Source organism: Alligator mississippiensis, chromosome 4, assembly GCF_030867095.1.
Source record: "Alligator mississippiensis isolate rAllMis1 chromosome 4, rAllMis1, whole genome shotgun sequence".
Classification (NCBI taxonomy): Eukaryota; Metazoa; Chordata; order Crocodylia; family Alligatoridae; genus Alligator; species Alligator mississippiensis.
The window spans coordinates 119,598,509-119,618,192 of NC_081827.1; positions in this window are offsets into that span (position 1 = coordinate 119,598,509).

A 19,684-nucleotide genomic window follows, 5' to 3' on the forward strand; every position below is an offset into this window, starting at 1 on the left:
GGGCTTTCTGCAAACTTGGATCCAGATTCATGTTTGGGTGATTTGAATTTGTTTTTCATGTACCCTTTGAGGAACTGAAACTACAGTATTTTTCAATAATTTTTCATAAGTCTTACAAGATGCCCTCCTTTTTAATATTCTATTAATCCTATGAGATACAGATGTATAAGGTACTTCCCCTTAAACCTAGGATCACTTACCAAGAAATAATTTTATAAATTACTTCTGGAATTGCTGCAGTATCAGAGGGGATAGATAGCATGCCATCTAGGAAACCATGTTCTGTTCGTTGCCAGCAACATGATCCCACATAATATAGTTGATGTATGGTAGCAATTATGTAAAATATAGGGAGACTATTACAAGAATATACCTTTTTTTTTTACTCTCAGGCCACATAATTTTAACAACAACAAAGGGAAAAAACCCCAGAACACTGGAGCAGTATTATTTGTGTTGTAAGCTCCTGTCAAGAACATACGAACAAGGGCCATAATTGTCCCTGATTGTATATAATCTTTCTTAGTACTTCTCAATGTTGCTGAGTCTGGAAGTTCCCTGTTAGTGGAGTTCTTGAAGCATGGGCGAGCTGAAGTTCTTATTGCAACTTGGTGAAATATGGAGAAATCAAATCTGTTCTTTGCTGATTGAAAGTGGAGGAGCATCCCTTTTCAGAAATCCTTAGCAAAAGAGGCAAAGCAGCTGCAGGAGAAACTTGCTATTGTTTCTTTACAGAAGGAATTTGGGGTGGTATGTGTTTATCTTATGCTTAGGCTGAATGTCTCTATATTCATTTGTGTGTTGAAAATATTTTGGTACTGACTGGTCATCCAGTAATTGGACTGTCCAGGGGCCGAGGACACTACTGCCATTTAAGCTGAACCACAAAAGTGAACTTAGGTCACCAGAAGAGATGGTTTTTCTTTTTCAATAGGGAATGACTATGTGACTTGAGAAGTTCTTGCAAGAACGCTAACTATGTAAGCTTTAAAAGCTGAACAGTTCCACAGATATAAAGTGCTATTATCATTGTGAGGAAAAGTGGTCCTAGAATCAATGACTTTTTGTAATTCTAAGAAACCTGTTTAAAATACATCTTACTCCTAGAGGCAATGTGCAATAGTTCTGATTCCAAAGTGGCTTATAGAGGTTTTACATTCGTGTACTTTCACTTGCAATATACCTATCCCTGATGTGGATTAAATCAGATTCAGGCTATATACACACATTCAAATAATCTGCGAGAATTCTACCAGATTTGTTCTTCTGGTAGAGAAATTTACCCAGAGCCGCACGTATAGACATTCAAATACTTAGGCCCTGAAGAGTGGAGAACCTGCAGTGCTTTCACTGTGCAGCCAGGGGATACTACTGTGCATCCATCTCAATAAGCTCTGCAGGCTCCCTTAGTCTGTCTAGTAACAGATGACATCAGTGCATTGGGCAACCCTGATTGACTGACTCAGACTGCCGGTGGTCAACCTTGATTTCCTTCCAGCACAATGCGGGGATTGTGAAGCGGGTGTGTTCTGTTCCTTGCTGGAGCAGCAGAGTTCAGTAAGTGTCACAGTCTCTCTGGTGTGGAGGGGAGGGAATGCTGAAGGACAATGTTCTTTCCTGAGAGAAGCTACAGCATATATAGACATTCACTCTCCCACGAGAAATTCTCCGGGCAGTCATTCAATCTGACTGTGCCCTGAGGTAACCCAGAAGGCAGTCTTTCAGAGAGGTGTTCTGGTTTCTGGCCAGAGCATCTCCATGGTGCTTCTGCTGCCCTAGCATGCAGGGCACGCATCCTTAGCATGCTGGGGCAAGCACAAGTGGGGCAAGGATCTGGTGTGACCAGGACCTGGGTGCTGCCACAGGTAATTTCGGGACATGGGGGTAGGGGGATTTATGGGTGTGGGTGGGTGTGTGTGGGTGTGAGGAGTGTGAGGGATGGGGATGTGCGGTCTGTGGGTGGGTTTGTGGAGGGGCTTGAGTGGGGGATGCTACACCTTTGCACATGAGCCACACGTCCTGGAGCCATACCTTCTGGTCCTGTGGAAAGGCGCACTAGCAGGCCATGCTGGGTCTTGCCAGGTCCCGCCTCATGCTTTCTCCCTGCACACACTGTGGATCCAGCAGTGCTGCCACCAGAGGCAGGACCTGGCTTGGCATAACACCCAGTCCCTGCGAGTGGCACGGGGCCCTTGGTGACAGCCCAAGTGGTCTGGGGCTGCCTGAAGGCACACAGCCTTGTGTCATGTCACTACATGTTGGGGCAGAAATGCAATGAGCAGCACAGGCAGTGCTGGGTCTGAGGTGGATGGGACTGCACCGCCGGGGGTTCTGGGCTGCAGTAGGCCCTGATCACTAGATGGCCACTGCTGCTGCGGAGGTGAGCTGTGGGCCCTGCGGGGAGGGGCTGGGCCCCTGCGGGAGGAGCTGTGGGCCCTGCAACAGGGGGCTGTGGTCCTGCGGAGGGGCAGTCCATGTGCTGTGTGGGGGTGCTGAGTCCTGTGGGGGGGCAGGGGACCCACCTCTCCTGAGTAGCCCCCCTCACACAGTACCCCCATACCCACAGTTCCCCTACAATCCCTCCACACCCACCCACATCCCCTGCACCTCTTTCCACCCCACTCCTGCAAACCCTACATCCCTCCATCTCACCCATCATGCCCAGCTGCCAGACGGGATGAAACCTGCTGGTAGGAGCTGTAGCTGTGGGGGCAGCTGTCCCCACATCCTAGTTAGTGAAGGGGTCAAGGGGACCTCTAATTGTTCTATGATAAGAAAACCACAAACATCAAAACATAGCTATTTAGACTTTATTTTATTATGATGATAGAGACACTGGTAGGCTTCCAAATTGCTTTAGAATTGTAAATATATCAATAAAACATTGCCCAACTGATCACTCTCTCTCTCTCTCTCTAGATAGATAGATAGATAGATAGATAGATAGATAGATAGATAGATAGATAGATAGATAGATAGATAGATATAGTGGTCTTTTGTTTTAATTGTGGAAAACCATGGATTTTAGAATATTTTAAAGAGTAAATTTGGGATTTTTTATCAGAGATTTTGCAGTTTTCAAGTAGGGAACACCAGAATTCTTGCTAGTGAGGTAAGTGGCAAGGCCCAGGCAGAGGAGCCTGCTCAGGGCTGACACCTGGGACCCAGAAGGAGGTGGCTGACCTCCTGGCCACCTGGGGTCAGGAAGACAAGTTATGATAGTTCAAAACAGGCTACCACACTGAGAACATCTTCTGGGCGATAACTGCCCAGATGGCAGGGCAATGGCACACATGGCATTAGTGCCACACAAAGGCCAACTGTGCAGCCACAGCCACATTTGGGTCTGGCAGACATGCAGCCTTGGGGCCACATGCTGTCGCAGGTGGCAGCAGATCACAGCCAGGCAGCAGCCCCCACTGCCAGACAGCTGCAGTGGGTAGAAGGTGCAGGGAACTCTTGGTCAGGGCTGCTTTAGCAGTCCAGCTCTCACCAGTGTTCCCTCAAACTGCACAGCATTCACAGCCACGCAAGTGTGCCTGGCAGTGCGGCGTGAGGGATCGCTGGCTGGCACAAGAGGTAGTGTTCCCAGATACCAATTGGCTGGGCCCCAGAAGGTCCTGAGAGCAAGTAGCCCTGAGCTGCTTGCCAGGGCAGGTTTTTATACTGCTGGGGCCAGCACAGTTGTGCTGGGTCAAATTTGTGCCACTCCTATTTGAGCTGCTGCAAGCACACGTGCCCTGGGAGTCTCTTTCTCTCCCACAGGCAGGGATGTCAAATTCACTTAGGGCCCCAAGCCAGATCCAAACCACAAGACTCCTTAGGAGCCAGGTCCAGTCCAGGGCATGAGGGCTGCTGCAGTGGATACTGTGGCAGTGGTTGTAGCAGTGAGGAGTCCAGTGGCAGAGGCGAAGGATTCAGGACAGTAAGTCTAGTGGTAGTAATCCAAACTTGCTACTGATGCCCATGCCCAGTGGGTTGAAAGGGCCTTGGATTCTGTCAAAATCCAAATGCTTTGTGCAGTTGGGTCAATCTTGTCTTTTTAAAAAGGAAAATACATTCTGGAAATATTGTAACAGCTCTGGACACCCCTGTAACAAGGTGTTGAGTCTGTAGAAAGACAGAAACACTGACGATAGTGTGAGTAGATAGAGAGCTAAAGTTATCAGGAGACTTGAAGTTCTCTTCTGTGAAGAATCTCAGGACTTCACAAAAAATGGATTAATTCCAATTCGGAGCAAAATATCCAAACATAGAAATTCTTTACAAAGGAAGATTCCCAAAATAACCTTCACTTAGATAAATAATGTATATTATAAAAAAAACATGGACATGTTTCAGATCAGAGTCCTTTCTTTTTTCCTTCCCCTTTCTTTCCTTCTCCCCTGCTGTCTTTTCTGGTTCTATCTACCTTTGTGCTGCTAGTTCTCAGTTGCATGAGTGTCACAGCATCTGGTGGTGGTTTCACACCTAATCCATCATTCCTCTTCTCCTGTCCCTGTTGTTCATATTTGCAGATTTCCTAACCCCCTCCAGTCCCACCCAGCACACTTAACATCACAGCTTGGGAAAGAAGGCCAACATAAAAAACGCAAGTGAGTTCAAACTTCTTGGCATCTTTAAAGTGATATTACCAAGAGATCTGACCAAAATTAAAGGATAAAAAAATCTCTGTAGGACTCTCTTCTCTTTCTTTTTTTGTAGTTGTGGGCAATGGTTTGCACACTGGCAAAGCTACTGGTAAATATAGCATTTTTGCCAGACTTGCCAAGAAAAAGGAACATAGTTGGGATTTTTTGTTTGTGATTTTCTTCCTTTTCTTTCATTTGCTTCTGGAGTCGATACTGAATCATCTACACAGCATTGTATTAGAGGGCACTGTTATTCCTGATTTTCTTTTAACTGAGGTTTCTGCCTTAATATGGAGAGCATATGCTGCCTACGTAAAATATCCTCCAGAGTTTCTACTGAATACTGTGCATCACATCACTCATTTGTATAAATAGGTTCAGCTTTATAACTGTGTAGCTCTAAAACAATAATGCACATAACAGTTAAATGAGTTTTAAGTTAGGGCACAAACAGCACTTACAATAAACTATGCTATGTAAAAGTGATATTATCCTTTCACAATGACTTTCAAAACAAAATAGTTATCTATTTCAGGATCACTTTCTCTAGTAAAGTGGGTCAAATAAAGAGACTTGGAAATAGTCAGGAAAAACATTAAGCCTTCTTTTTAAAGAAATCCAAGAAAAGAGAAACAAAATGAAAGTAAAGATGGCAGCAATGCTAGAGCTTGGTAGGATTTTAGTCAGAAGCCTAAAATATGCTGTTCTATCAAGGCACTTTTACACTGAAGGAAACAAATAAAAGGTAGAACATTTATGTAGAAAACACTCTGCCTTGCCAGGAACTTCATGTACTTCCTTTCCTGTTGTTGCCATTTCTTGTGATTGGCATGATTACTTCCCTTCCAACCCTATGATTCCCTTACTGTTGAATCAGAGAGATGTTGTAAACCTCTGCCTCTGGAAATGATGCTTGTATGGATAGACCGGGTTGCACAACAAATACCATTGTGACTTCCCTTCCAGAGGGATGTCTCGCAGGCTCAATGTTTGATCAGTCATTGCTCTGTCTCTTGTAGAGCCCAAAAGATTCTTGTAGGAGGGGAAAATATTCACAGAATCATGGAAGTTGAGCTGATATCCCAGGACTGGTTTTAGATGTACAAGGTGGCTGCATTTTAACCAGGGCTTTGCACCAATGCTAGTTGATTTGCGTGTGTTTGTGACTATTTATCTCTGGTCAGCTCTGTTATTCCAAGTTCCGGCAGTAATGATCCAGATGATAGGACTTTTACTTTTCTGATTTCCATTTGAAATATTTTACTCCTGTTTGTTATATGTGCCAAATCTTGCATTTTTGACACCTAAAGAACCATACTTTCTTCCCTGGTGGCTGTTTTCAGATGATTCCAGCAAATAGGTAGCTCAAATTACATCTCCAGAACTAAGAATAGGACTGGAAATTATTAATTTGGGTAATTTTTAGAGAAAGTAAAAATCTATATTAGAGCTGAGACTAAATGGGTTGAAAAAAGTCGGAACTATATTGGTGTTTGACATACAAATACAGAACTGAGATTTGCAGTTGCTTTGTTTTTTATGGTGAACCCAAACTACTCCAGTTTCACAACAAGCTTGCAATAAAACTGTATCTTAATTTTGAGGCTTGCGATTTATCTCTAATCTAAAGTGGGGGTCTTTGAGTAATATTAACCAGGATCCTTATTTCACATGAATCAGTAGATTTTCAGTGCCTTTGCTGGAGCTATGCTAATTCCCACTGGTTTTGTCTATGGGCTACCATAATGCATAAAGTAATGTCTGAGAGCAAATCAATTCGCTCATCGATTTGCTCTTAGAAATTACTTGATGCATTATGGCCCAAAATGATAACTGTCCCTTGAATGTGGTAGTCGGTATTTTAGGGATTTTGTGAGATTTTTTTTCTTTTACAATTACTTTCTTCAGCAGATCCCTATTTAATATATCTAGTGTATTCCCATTTAGTATGAACCCTGTGACTGTATTTGTGGCCTGTGATTGTTTACAGAGGCTTAAGTTAGGTAATATAAACTGTGAATTTCCCTTGTCAGAACTGTCATAGAGGATGATGCTCCTTTAACTTATATAAATTTGTTCCTCATGGAAAGACTATCTTGGCTTCATTATGGTTAGTGATATACTAAACTTTCTACTCTTTTGCAAGATGGGAAACAGAACATCTGGTTACAGGGGTGTAGGTTGTAGCCATGTTGGTCTAAGGACATAGGCAGACAAGGTTCTTTGGGTGAATCTGATATCTTTTATTAGACCAACTTAAATAGTTGGAAAACAATTATTAAGCAAGCTTTCGGGTTCAAAAACCCTTTGTCAGGCTAAGGAAGTTTCAGCAGTTGGTGTGTGGTACCAGCCCAGTCTCTGGCTTCTTTACTTTTCATTGCATCCAGGAAGAGCACACACCAGCTGCTGAAACTTCCTTAGCCTGACAAAGGGTTTTTGAACCCAAAAGCTTGCTTAATAATTGTTTTCCAACTATTTAAGTTGGTCTAATAAAAGATATCAGATTCACCCAAAGAACCTTGTCTGCGAACATCTGGTTAGACACTGTTGTATGGAGTACTGCCTTGTTGTGCCAAAGAGTTTTAGTTGGCATCTTTTGAAATAACAAACTGCTAATATTGTATGATTGCCCACAAAGCATCTGTACTCTGACAGAACCACAAACTACTACCATATGTTAGGCCATAGTCTCTGAACTCTGCCAAAGGTACTTGCATCATAATGTAACTATTGAAAACATCGGCAGTATCTAGTGCCCTGAGTCTTCCATGTATTCTCTGCTCATCTAGGATACTTGCACTTTGGGTGGCTGTTGATCCAAGCAGTTTGTCCAAGTAATGTATTCCTCACTCTTTCATTTCCAAACTGACTTAGACATTGGAAATCAATTCACGATCACCAAGTGATAGACTTTGATAGACACTGTCCCACCTTACTTTGTGTTCACTCCTTCCAAAATGAAAAGTGACTATTTGAGGAGAAGGTACAATTCATTTTGACTAAATGTACAAAAATATGACTCGTGTTGTGTTCAGTGTTTTATATGCCTCCAGAAACAGTCAGAGCCGCAATGCATAGGGAGTATTGACAGGTATATCTATAATTAGAAAACCTAGTTATCTGGAACCCAACTGTGGCTATATGGTTTCTTTATGTTGATTTTTGTTAATAGGAAAATTGACTTCAGAAAATGTCTGTCTCTCTTTCTTTTGACTTCAGTGGGAGCTAGGTTGGAACCTAAATAGTATTGTGATGATATTTGAAATGATTTGGAATTAGCTCATACGTTGCTATATGACAAGTACACTACTCTTTTTTTGTTAGTTTTTTCCTACTTCCCTCCAGTATGGTATAATTAATGGTGTTAATGCCTCTACAGATCAAGTATAACTTTTATATTCTCTTAAATGTGAGCACAGTTGTCCTATCCAATAATCAGAAATATGTAACCTCTGCTAGAGAGCTGGTTACTTGGACACCAGAGACATTATATCAAAGTGTTGGATATTCAGTTCCTGTAACACTTGCCCAATGCTAGACAGATTCTCAAGGGCTGGAAAGAAAAGTAAATTCCACCTTTGTTTGTTTGAAGAGGTTTGTTGGAAGAGGTTTTGAATCGGATGATATCCAGCTTCTGATGAAGCAATGAACAAGGACCATCAATTAGGATTAGCTTTTTTCTAGAAGCAGCACTGGTTCCCTATTTTACGTAACTCAGGGCTTTGTCACAGGAACTGGCTTAAAGGTACTTAAAGCAAGAGCATTCACCTGATGATTTAAGGGCCGTTAAGCCATCTAAGTACCCTCTAAACATTTTAAAGATAAGTCACTCAAATGAAGGTTTATCTTGGAGTAATCAGAACTCTTGGGGAGTTGATATCTTTTATTAGACTGTCTAGATAGTCGCAAAAAAAATGGTTTTATTTGCAAACTTTCAGGCACACAAGCCCTTTCTCAGGCATAGGATAGTGCAGGGGTGGGCAAAATGCGGCCCGTGGGCCAGATGTAGCCCACCAGGCCATTCTGTCTGGCCTATGGGGCCCTTCAGAAATTTAGAAGATTAATATTTATCTGCCCTGGCTGCCTGTCATGCGGCTCTCGATGGCTTGTCAAAACTCAGTAAGAGGCCCTCCACTTGAAATAATTGCCAACCCCTGGGATATTGCAAAGATTGTAAAATTTCTCCCAGGTAGAAATGAAAATTCATGTTTATCTTGGAAACATTTTACCTAAGCTATTCTAGGGTACTTTTTGAAAGGTTAAGGGAGGTAAATGTTTTACTTTCATTCCTCCAGCATCCCAGGATGCACAGCTCCCAGCTACTCTACCCATTCCCACCTTCCAAAACTCTGTTGGTCCCCCTCACCCTCCTCTACCCATTGAGAACAACTGCTCTGAGCAGCTTAATTGCAGAGAGACCATGAAGCCCAGCAAGACATCTTCCCCATGTCACATTGTTTCACTGACAAGAGGCTCAATTTCAGTGAGACCAGAGAGCCCAGGGGAAGTACATTTCCCTGGGTCTTTCTAGTCAAGCAAGCACCAGCTTTACACTGAGAAGAGAGCAGGGCTGCCACAGCATCAATTTCAGTGAGACCAGAGAACCTGGGGGAAGCAACTTCCCTGGGGTTCTCTGGTCTCAGAGCCACTGTGTCAGTTGCAGTGGCTAAGTATAGACAGTCAAAAAGCCTGAGGCTGAATTGATTCAGTCTTTGCAGGTTAGTCTAAAAAGCAGAGATCAAACTGAGAAACAGCTGGACAGACATTCTCTTAAATGTGAGCACGGTTGTCCTATCCAATAATCTTTAATCAATAATCTAATAAAAAACATTTGATTGAGGAAATGCAACCATATGCCTGCAGTAGCTCAGGCTAGAAGCTGGGGTGGGGGGGGGGGGGCGCTAGAGCACAGCTCCCTGGCATGTAACCAGCATGGGCTGTGTACTTCTTTTTCCTGCTGCCCCTGAGGTCTCGAGGATTTGCAGTCCACAATCACAACAACAGGATACTACAGGGTTGTTCATCACTTCCTCTTCCTGCTTCCAGGTGCCTCTGGGATTTGTAGTCCACAGTCACAGCCAGCAGTAAGTTTTTAGCAGGGTAGGGCAGGGCACCTCTGTACTCAGGGAAAGGGGAGTTTGCCTAGTGGAGATAGTCCCTGCCTCCCTCCCTCCCCCTCACCCCAATCCTTCTCTGCTGGAGCAGACGGCCCAGCCCAGCCCAGCCCAGGTCTGGAAAGCTGGGGGACTGTGATATAATTTGAATCAAGAAGGGGTCTGGGACAGAAGTTTCATAAACTGGTTTGACCCAAATCAGTTAAGTCTGATACAACTGTAATTGGTGCTGGCATGCTAGGCTGGGTGATGCACAAGATTTTGGGTCTTCAGGGTACCAGTAGCCCTGGGAGCCCCCTCAGGCAGATCTACTGACTGAGATGTCCCCCCTCATAACCCAGTTGATTCCCATTTGATCACAATCTAGAACTATGATCAGCCACTAGATAGCAGAGGCAAGGCTTCTGCTGCTCTGGGAGAAAATGGACTCATTTGATCCTTCCTGGCAATACAGAGAAACAAGTCTCCGAACATCTGTTGCAGGCAATAGGCTCCCCTTTGTGTCCTTCTGGAAACACAGCTTCTGCAAACACTATGGGATTAGGTGGGGTTGTGTCCTTTTAGCCCACTCCCTCTCAGGGCTGTCTCCCCCTTTCCAGCTCTGACAGGGGCTTCCCTCTGCAGGTCTCTGACTGCAGCTTGAGCCTTTCTATCTCAGCAAGCCTACCAGCTTGCTTACCACCCCTCCCCACTCTTTCCCTGGCACCTGTGTCCCTGGATGCACAGCTCCAAACCCAGTGGGGAATCACCTTCTCCTAGGATGATACAATTTCTCCCCATTCTGATGTCTGCTCCCTGGGCAAGTTTCAGCTCCATTTCCCCTGTCTGGGAAACTTCTGAGTCTCTGCCCCTCTCTTCAGGCTGGAGATGACTCCTCTTCTGCTTTTCTCTCTCTCCTTTTTGCTCCCTCAGCTTTTTATGGCTCAATAGCAGCCAATCAGAACCCTCAGTTTGCAATGGGGACTCTGGTCACTGTTCAAATGTTCCAATAAAAAGCATGCACTATGTACAGCATACTCTCCTGTCTGAAAAAGCTATTGCACCCTCTGCAAGCTTTTTGCCACCCTTTCTGGGTAGAGTTCTTAAGCATGGCTTATCCACTCAGCTTGCAGCCAAGTGAGCCTTGCAGTTGTTCCACTACATTCAACCAGGTTTATCTTAAACCAGTTTCAGCCATTTTGAAACTAGTTTATGTGCACTGAACTTATATTCTGTTACAGGTTTAAACCAAGCTCTGATCATTTAAACTGGTTTATGTGTAACTTCTGTCCCTAGCCAGTGAGACCACAGAGCCCTGGGGAAGCAGTATCCCTGTGGCTCTCTGGTCTTAATGTGATTAATGCAATGGATCCATGATGAAAATGGGGCTGTCAGGCATAAGCCCTGGCAATTCTGCTCTCAGTGTGGAACCACTGCTTTAGTTTCAGTGAGAACAGAGCCCCAAGAAAGCTGCTTCAGAGCTACAAGCCTCCCTTGTAATCTCCCACCTAGCTACTGTTTCAACATCCCTGCTCAACAGGCCCTCTAGTAGGTAGTCACACTCATGCAAGTCTGAAATGACATGAAGGTTTTGCCTCTGACTCTCCTAAAACCACCCTAACATTTATATCAGAACATTCCACAGATTTCTGGCATTATACAGGTGACAAACCCCTCAGAGTTTGTAGGACACACAGTTCACCCCAGTAACTGAGATCTTCACATACATGTGTTACTTGTATCTATGCAACCCCTCCCCTGTCGTTTTACGCAGGAGGAATCAAGATTCAGAGGGAATATGTATATGACTTGCCTAAGTGTCACAGAGAACTTCACGGCAAAACTAAGAAGTGAATCCAATTCTCTAGTTTCCAATTCAGTGTCATAACCACGCAGCAGTGAAATGTGTGAGGTTATAGAATGGTATCAGTGAAATTCCTAAAACTCTTTTATTTTATTTATTGCTAAAGATGCATACCTGACAGAATATTACTATCTGACAAAAGGCTATTCTCCAACAAAGCTTTTTTTCAGGAAATATTCAGCTAGCTCTGGATGAAACACTAAATCAAGTTGCTTATACTTGTTGATTTGTTCTGTATAAAAGTTGGGTTCTCAGTAACATGCAATGGATGAGTCAAACCTTTTTAGACTAACAAGCAAAACAAACAAACAAAAAACAGAAAGAAGAATGTTGAGGTATCCATAGTCACGTGATCATATTTTTCTTCACACTGTGTATTCTTGATGTCCTCTATATAGCCTGATCTAAGATTGTAATTGCTTGTCAGTAGATTTGGCCCAATTATTTGTAGATGGGGTTTTTTGTTACCTCCTTCATTAAAACTCTTTGAGAACTGTGGATGGAAAGTATAATATAAAAGCTAGGTACCATTTATTAATTTAATTTAGCCTTCTTCCAGTGAGGAATTTTCCTAATAGGTCACAGGCTTTACAAATTCAGGGGTTCCCCCCCCCCCCCTTTTTTTTTTGTTAAAAAATTTTTTTTTGAGTGCTTTGTTTGAACATATTTCAGCAATTTTTCAGCAATTGCTGACTGTAAGTCATGCTTTGAATATTCAGCACTAACTACCTGAGCTGTAGGGTCAGTACTATACGGGTATTGACTTTTTAACTAATGAGCGTTCCATCTAAATTTAGTAAGTAGGGGAAGGGAGCATGGAGAATAAGATCTACAGACGGGGGAAGAGTTTAACTACTAATGCAGCTTACCGTGAGTACATGGAGAATCAATCAATTTGTAATCACTGGGGCCCTGATGTCATAAAGCATTTAAGCCCATGGATAAAGGAACCTCATCCTGTTCCAGTTTGTTTCAGTCAAGCTGATCTCACTCATTACTTCACGGGCTTATTCCTGCCTGTAAGTCATTAGAAAGCTGGAGAAAGGATAAAAAAAATCCCTAAAACAAAACAACTTACTATAAAAATATATCCCTGACCTGCAATTTAAAACAATAAGTAATGGCAGGCACATACTGTACTTGCCTGCACTGGGAAAACACAGCAGAGTATAAATTAGAGCATGAGAATGAACATGCATTTGTATTTATTTAATTATTTTATTTATTCACTTGATATATCAATGCTTCCCTTCCCAAATAAGGCTCAGGGTGGCTTACAATTAAAAGACAAAATAACTTATAAAAACAGAATAAGATGTTAACATAGGATAGTACAACAAAACAACCCTCTGCCCCAATTCAAAGCAAGCCATCCCATCTCACCAACTACTGGCCCTCACCTAAGAGAGCATTCCCCTACCCAACCCCTGTTCGTTACATGAATAAAAGATTAAAATTTGTCTTCCTATATTTCTTTTTACCTTGCCCACTCCCATCCCACCTCACACACAAGAGAGTCTATTCTTCGTTCCATTAACCCTCCTCCAAAACCCATACTTCCCACTCAGGGTGGCTGTTCCCCAGAACCCACTAATTTTCTTCCCCCTGCAAAACACATTATTCAATTTAAACAAGAAAAATAATAAATGCCCCCTCTCCATCCCCACCAAAGGGAAATAGCAAAAGTGACTTTTGTATACTCAAGGGTTTGCTTATTTCAGTGACAGCATGCAGGATGCAGCAAGGGCATGCACACATGCTGTCCCCTCCCCGACCCTTAGTACATAATAGCTCTTTCCCCTAGGTAATATATTTCTTTAAGTACTTGGGCTGGCTAATGACTCACCTTAGACAGTGTGATTCAGGGGTTGGAGTCATGTTGCTGGAGATGGCAGTAGGCTTTTCTGGCTCTTGAGTTGCTACAGCAGCTGGATGATTTGCTGAGTCTGTAACAACAGTTCATGGGCTCATAAGAAATGGCTCTGCTGGCAGTATGATATCATGTGGATCTGTAGATACTATATCATCTGGAACTCAGCTTCGCATCTAGTTGCTATGTCTGTGAAGTGTCTTGCCATTTGGAGTCCTGGCTTTGTTTGACACCAGGGCTTTAACTTTAAGGACATCTTGTTCCACAATTCATAACAGAAGCATGAGCTGTAATGATCAGATCCATATTACAATTTTCCTGAAATATGGGGTGCTGGAAACAGACATTACACATTGTCCCAGGGGAGCGGGGGCACTGGGAGACCCCCGCGGCGGCCAAGGGGTCTGCTTACCTCCCGCAGGGCCGGAAGACCCGAAGAAACTCCATGCGCCAGCGCTGCCAGCGCGGGCCATCAGCCGGGCATTTATCCGGCTGCGGCTGAGCGGCGGGGGCAGGGCACGCCGGCTGGGAGGAACAAAAGGCGGCCCCACCGAAGCAGCAGGGCGGCTGAAGGGAGAGAGCTGGAGCACGGAGCCCCGGCGAGCAGGGGATCAGCCACCACCTGCGGAGTGCGGGACGCCGCCGGGTAGAGGCGGAGCAGGCTGTGAGCAGCGCAGCGGAGAGCCCAGAAGGGAGGAGACAAGGGGAGAAGTCAGCCCCAGAGGTGGGGCAGCAGCCAGCGGGGAACCCGACACCCGAGGCAGCGGGAGGCGTAGCAGCTACCCCGAGAGCAGGGCCAGCTGTAGACGGTATTGCGGAGCCGACGGAGCGGGTAACGGCGGCCGAGACTATTGGGGAGGCAGAGAGGACGGCTGCATCCCAAGGAAGGAGGGATCAGGGCAGCACCCTCCAACTGGGAGAGGCATACCCGGCCCGAAGACAGCCGGTAGGGGCTAGGGTGACCGAGCCGAGAGAGAGGACAAGACGAGGATGGGTGAGAGGCCAGGACAGGAAGACCTGAGGTGGCGTATGGCCGGGGTGTAGGGGAGGACGGAGCCCCGAGAGTACCCGCGAAGAGGCGTGCCGCCACCAGGTGATACCCCAAGGGAAGACCCCCCACTGAGAGAGTCATCAAAGTCATGGCAGGCGAGTTCTGGGGTCCCCCTTAATACCAGCCGGGGTAAACCCTGGGGCGTACCAACGAAGCTCGGGGGCACAAGATCCCGAGCCCGGGCTAAGGCGGCGCCCGAGCTCCTAATCGAACGGAGGCGGGTACACACATCAACCAGTTTAAGTGATCAGAAACTGGTTTAAACCTGTAATAGAACCGAATTTCAGTGTACATAAATCAGTTTGAAAATGGCTGAAACTGGTTTGAGATATACTTGGTTGAGTGTAGTATCAGACTGAACTGATTTGGGTTAAACCCGTTTGTGCAATGTCTGTCCCAGACCCCTTCCTGGTTTAAGTTATATCAGAGTCCCCCAGAATCCTGGCATGCTCCCTGGGGTGGGCAGGTCTCTTTGCTCCAGAAAGCTGGGCTGGCCCCTTCCCTCTGCTCCCTGGCTGCAGCTCCAGCGGAGACTGCACATACAGCAGGGTCTGCCTGGCTTCCTCCTGCTCCCTGCCTTTTCCTTACCACTCCTTGCTCAAGCAGGGACCCCCCACCTCCCCTCTGCCTTACACAGGCACCTCTTAACATTAGCTAGCATACCACATGCTGGCTACGGTGCGTGCTGTAGGAGACAGGACAAAGACAGACAGGACTATGTTGGCTTAGGGCTTTTTGGAACTAATTAACAGGTAGCTAGTAATGTCCCTGTGTTCCTTCCTTGGAAAAGCTGTTTAAGAAGAGCTTGAACTAATAGAGAGAGGCTTTGTTTTCTTAATGGGCTGATAAACACTGAGTTAGGGATGATAAACACTATGTTTTCAACTCCCTGCTGGGTTGCTCAGGGGAGGGGGGAGTGGAACCCCTTCCTAATCACAGTGTCCTGCCGGGGCCTGGCTACACTGCCCCCATTTGCTCAGCATTATGGAAGGGAAGGGAGGGCTTCTCTAGCACCCCCTGGCTTCTAACCTGAGCCACTGCAGGGATGTGCCAGCATTTCTTCAGTTCAGGGGGGATATCTGTGCAGTTACATACCAGCTTAACCAAGCCAGGTTAGACTAAACTGCAAAGATTGAATCAATTCAGGCTCAGGCTTTTTGAATGTCTGTCTCTAGCCCCAGGGTGCTTCAGCTGGAGGTCCACTGCTATAAAAGAAACCTTTGTCTATCAGAGCTCCTGTGCAATGAAAATGCACTGCTCCATTGGCCCTAATGGCTAGGTACAGACAGTCAAAAAGCCTAAGGTTGAATTGATTTAATTGTTGCAGGTTAGTCTAAGCTGTGTAGATTGAACTGATAAGCAAGTGAACAGACTTTCAGTTTTGATTCTGGAAAAGCAGCAGCATGCCTGCAGTGGCCCAGGCCAGAAGCCAGGGGGTACTAGAGCAGACTCAGCTGAAGCAGACAGGTTGAGTCAAGTCTGGCCCACTCACGCTGTAAGAAAAGTGTTTATGGGAGAGGTGCAATGCCTTTTGGGATGCTGAGGACTATGAGTTAACTTAAATCTGGAGATTTGGGACAGAAGTGCAATAAGCCAATTTAACCTAAATCAGTTAAGTCTGATACTACATCCATCCAGGTCTATCTTAAATTGGTTGCAGCCATTTTGAAAGCGGTTTATGTTTACTGAGCTTCTGTTGTGTTACAGATTTGAACTGGTTTCTGATGACTTATGGTGGTTTATGTGTAATTTCTGTCCCTAGCACAGCAATCCAAATGTATTAACCATCAGAGTTCATCTTTTCTCCCTGGCCTGTGAGGAGATGGGTTAATTTAGAGCTGAGCCTAACGAAGTGGGGTTAGAGTTTAATCATTTTTGTATATTATATAGGTGTAGGAGTTGAGCATAGAATAATATATGGGTTTCTTTTTAATTTTTTTTTAATCAATGTAGGTCTGAGATTGTCAAGGTTTCCTTGAGTGTAGACTGTATACTCTTTTAGATGAATTTTTACAGCTCTCTAATAAATTTTGCTTGGATTTGTCCCTACTCTGTAGTTACAAGGAATATGCAGTTAAAGACCATATTTTACAGCTCAACAGGCTGCTTTTAGATCCTTTGGGTAGCCTCTGACTTACAGATAATTACAGATAATTCTTTGGGTAGCCTCTGACTATATAGAAAATTAGTAAAGCATTACAAATCCTTGCATATATTATTTTATATACATACATATAATTCTAGTATACATATAATAGTAGTATTTAGTGTAATATAATTAGTATAGAATAGTAATAGCATAATAGTAGTATAGAATAGTAGTATTTAGTATAATAATATCATTCTAGTATACATATAATAGCAGACAGACTATACATATAATTATAGTTCATATATACACACTAGATGCCCCATGCAGCATTGCTTGCATGAAAATCCAATGAGCCAATTTTTGCTTGAGATCAAATTTTATTGCACTTCAACAGCTTCACAACACTTCTGCATACACAAAATCCTGAAACATATCACACTTTCTTACTGTAAGTGCTTTACAACACTTCCATATACACAACATCCATGGTTTTGTTACTCAAGTCAGCAGTCACTGCAAATTGGATGTTTTCTGGGTGGGAGATTCTGGAAGCAGTCACATATAGTTGTCCAGGGGTGAAGACAGGATCCCAAAGGAACACTCCTACTCTTGGAGTTGCCATATTTCCAGTTGCTCCTGATCACTAAGCTGGCTGAAGCAGGTGGGTTCATGTGCAGCTTGCTGCTCCCACTGCAGAACGTGAGTTGATCCATCTTCCACTCTATACTGACGTCTGGCTTCGGCAGCATGCTTTTGCTGCTGATGTCATGTTGTCTCATCAAGTTGAGCACAATGTCATCTCATTGCCTCTGCAGTTCACTGCCGCTCCTGTTGACATTCCTCTGCTGACTGTCTTGAACATCGCATCTATCTCTATATAACTCTATATATCTTTATATATTTCTATATATCTCTACCTCTATATATCTCTATATAGCTCTATATAACTCTATCTCTATATATCTCTGTCTCGGTATATCTCTATCTCTATATAACTCTATATATCACAGTGAAGCTTCATACTTACTAATGGAGACAGCACGCAGTACACATAATAGTATAGACATATATATGTGTGTGTGTGTGTGTGTGTGTGTTATAGAACATCAGAGGATGGCAGTATGTTTGCTCATGTTACCAGATGGGCTCAGCTTAAGGTGCTATCAGGCCTTCCACAGATGGGCATATCTAGGAGGTGCATGCTATATTTTATATTCATGGTTATTATATATGGTACATAAAAGGTGCATTCCTACCTGCTTACAAAGAAAAGCAAGAATTATTTAGAAGTTCTAGTGAGAATTTTCTCTTACTTAAGGGAATCAGACTCAAACAAAAAATAATTATGCTGGTTTGTTCTTCTGCGATTTATACAATTAAGGGTTTTTTGTCCTTCAGAGAGGCTGGGAAGGTTTTAAACTACACCTGATATTTTAATTTCTGAGAGAAGCTGCTCAAATCACAGGTTAAGACAGATAAAGGGATTATATTAGTCACCCTACTTTTGAGGCCTGTACAGTGGCATTTTGAACTCTCATTTCATCAATTATATATGTGGCAGGCTGGCTGGTGGGCTCATTGGCAGCCCCAGATTGTTAGCTTGAGCCCAAAGGGCTTGGGCTCCATTGGTGGAGAAAGTTTTCCTTCCCCACCAATCAGGGGAAGGCAGAAGGAAGGAAGCCCTGCCCTGACCCAGGGGCAAGGTGAGAGAGAGGATCTGAGAGGGAACTAACCCCTCGGTCTTCCTCATTGGTCCATTCCCAATCTGGGGTGGAGCCTCCAGAGGGAATAAAATGCCATGTGCTGAGCACACAAGTAGCTTTTTGGCAAGGGATGATGATGGGGCTTGTGAAGAGCTGGTAGAGCTGACCATCAGGGCAGAGCAGTTGCCCCAGAAGCACCCAGAAGATGCTTCCAGTGACTGGGGGAGCAGTAAGCAGCTGTATCCCAGCTCTCCACCATGGAGGGAGCTGTGGCTTTGGTGTGCAGATCAGTGCACAGGGAGTCTTCAGTGGCTGCACAAGGCAGTACAGGTCCTGCATCAGGTAGGAGCTCTTGGTGCACAGATCAGTGCATAGGGCTTGTGGAGCTGAAGGAGCTGCTGCAGCTGCATGAGGCAGTGTGGGTTCCTAACCTGCTTAGGGCAGGAGCCCTTGGTGCATGGATTGGTGCACAGGGCTGGTAGAGCTGAAAGGGACTGCAGCAGCTGCATGGGGCAGCACAGGTCCCCAACCCTACATGAGGCAGGAGCTGGTTCATGGATCAGCTCCTGCCTCATGTAGGGTTGGAGACCCTACATGAGGCATGGATCAGTGCACAAGTCCATACAGCTCATAAGATACTGTGGCTGTATGAGGTGGCATGGGTCCCCATTCCTGCCTGAGCCATTTGCCCCTTTGGTGCACAGGGTGGTGCATGGGGTGAGAGAGGGCTGACAGGCCCCAGTGGCTCCATGGCCTTCCTGCCACAAGCAGCAACGAGAGGCATGATCACCTCCAGTAAGGGAGGATGCCCCACCTCCAAAGCCCTAGTAGAGATGAGCCCAACCTCCCCCCCGCAAAACTTCTCGGGTTGAAAAGAGCTATTGCCTATGTAAACATATATCTGTAAATAATGTATGTATAGATAGATAGATATAGATATATGTATATAAGTTCATGGTTATATGCTTTATATTATGCTGTATCATTAAACATGTAAATAGTTAAATATCACTGGGTGTCCTTGGTCTCTGCTTTGCCCTGTAAGAAAAGGAGGTGAGCTGGCCTGCAGCTAGGCAGCCACACTCCTCACAGCATGCAAGAACCTGCTGACATCCCTTCAATTGGAGAGGGGGTACCTTCCACGTACCTCCCACTGGGTTACATATATTTTTGTAGTGATGACTAGCACAGTGCTATGAACATCTTGCCCTTTCAAATCAGTCTCTTCCAAACTAGTGCCCTCTTGGATTCTTGCTCTGCTTGAACATGACTAAGTAACTTCATATTATTTGTCTAACTAAATCAGAAATGTAGTTCATCTTGATTAAGTCCCTGTGAGCATTCTTCCTGTTCAGCTATACCCATAGCTGGGCTATTCTT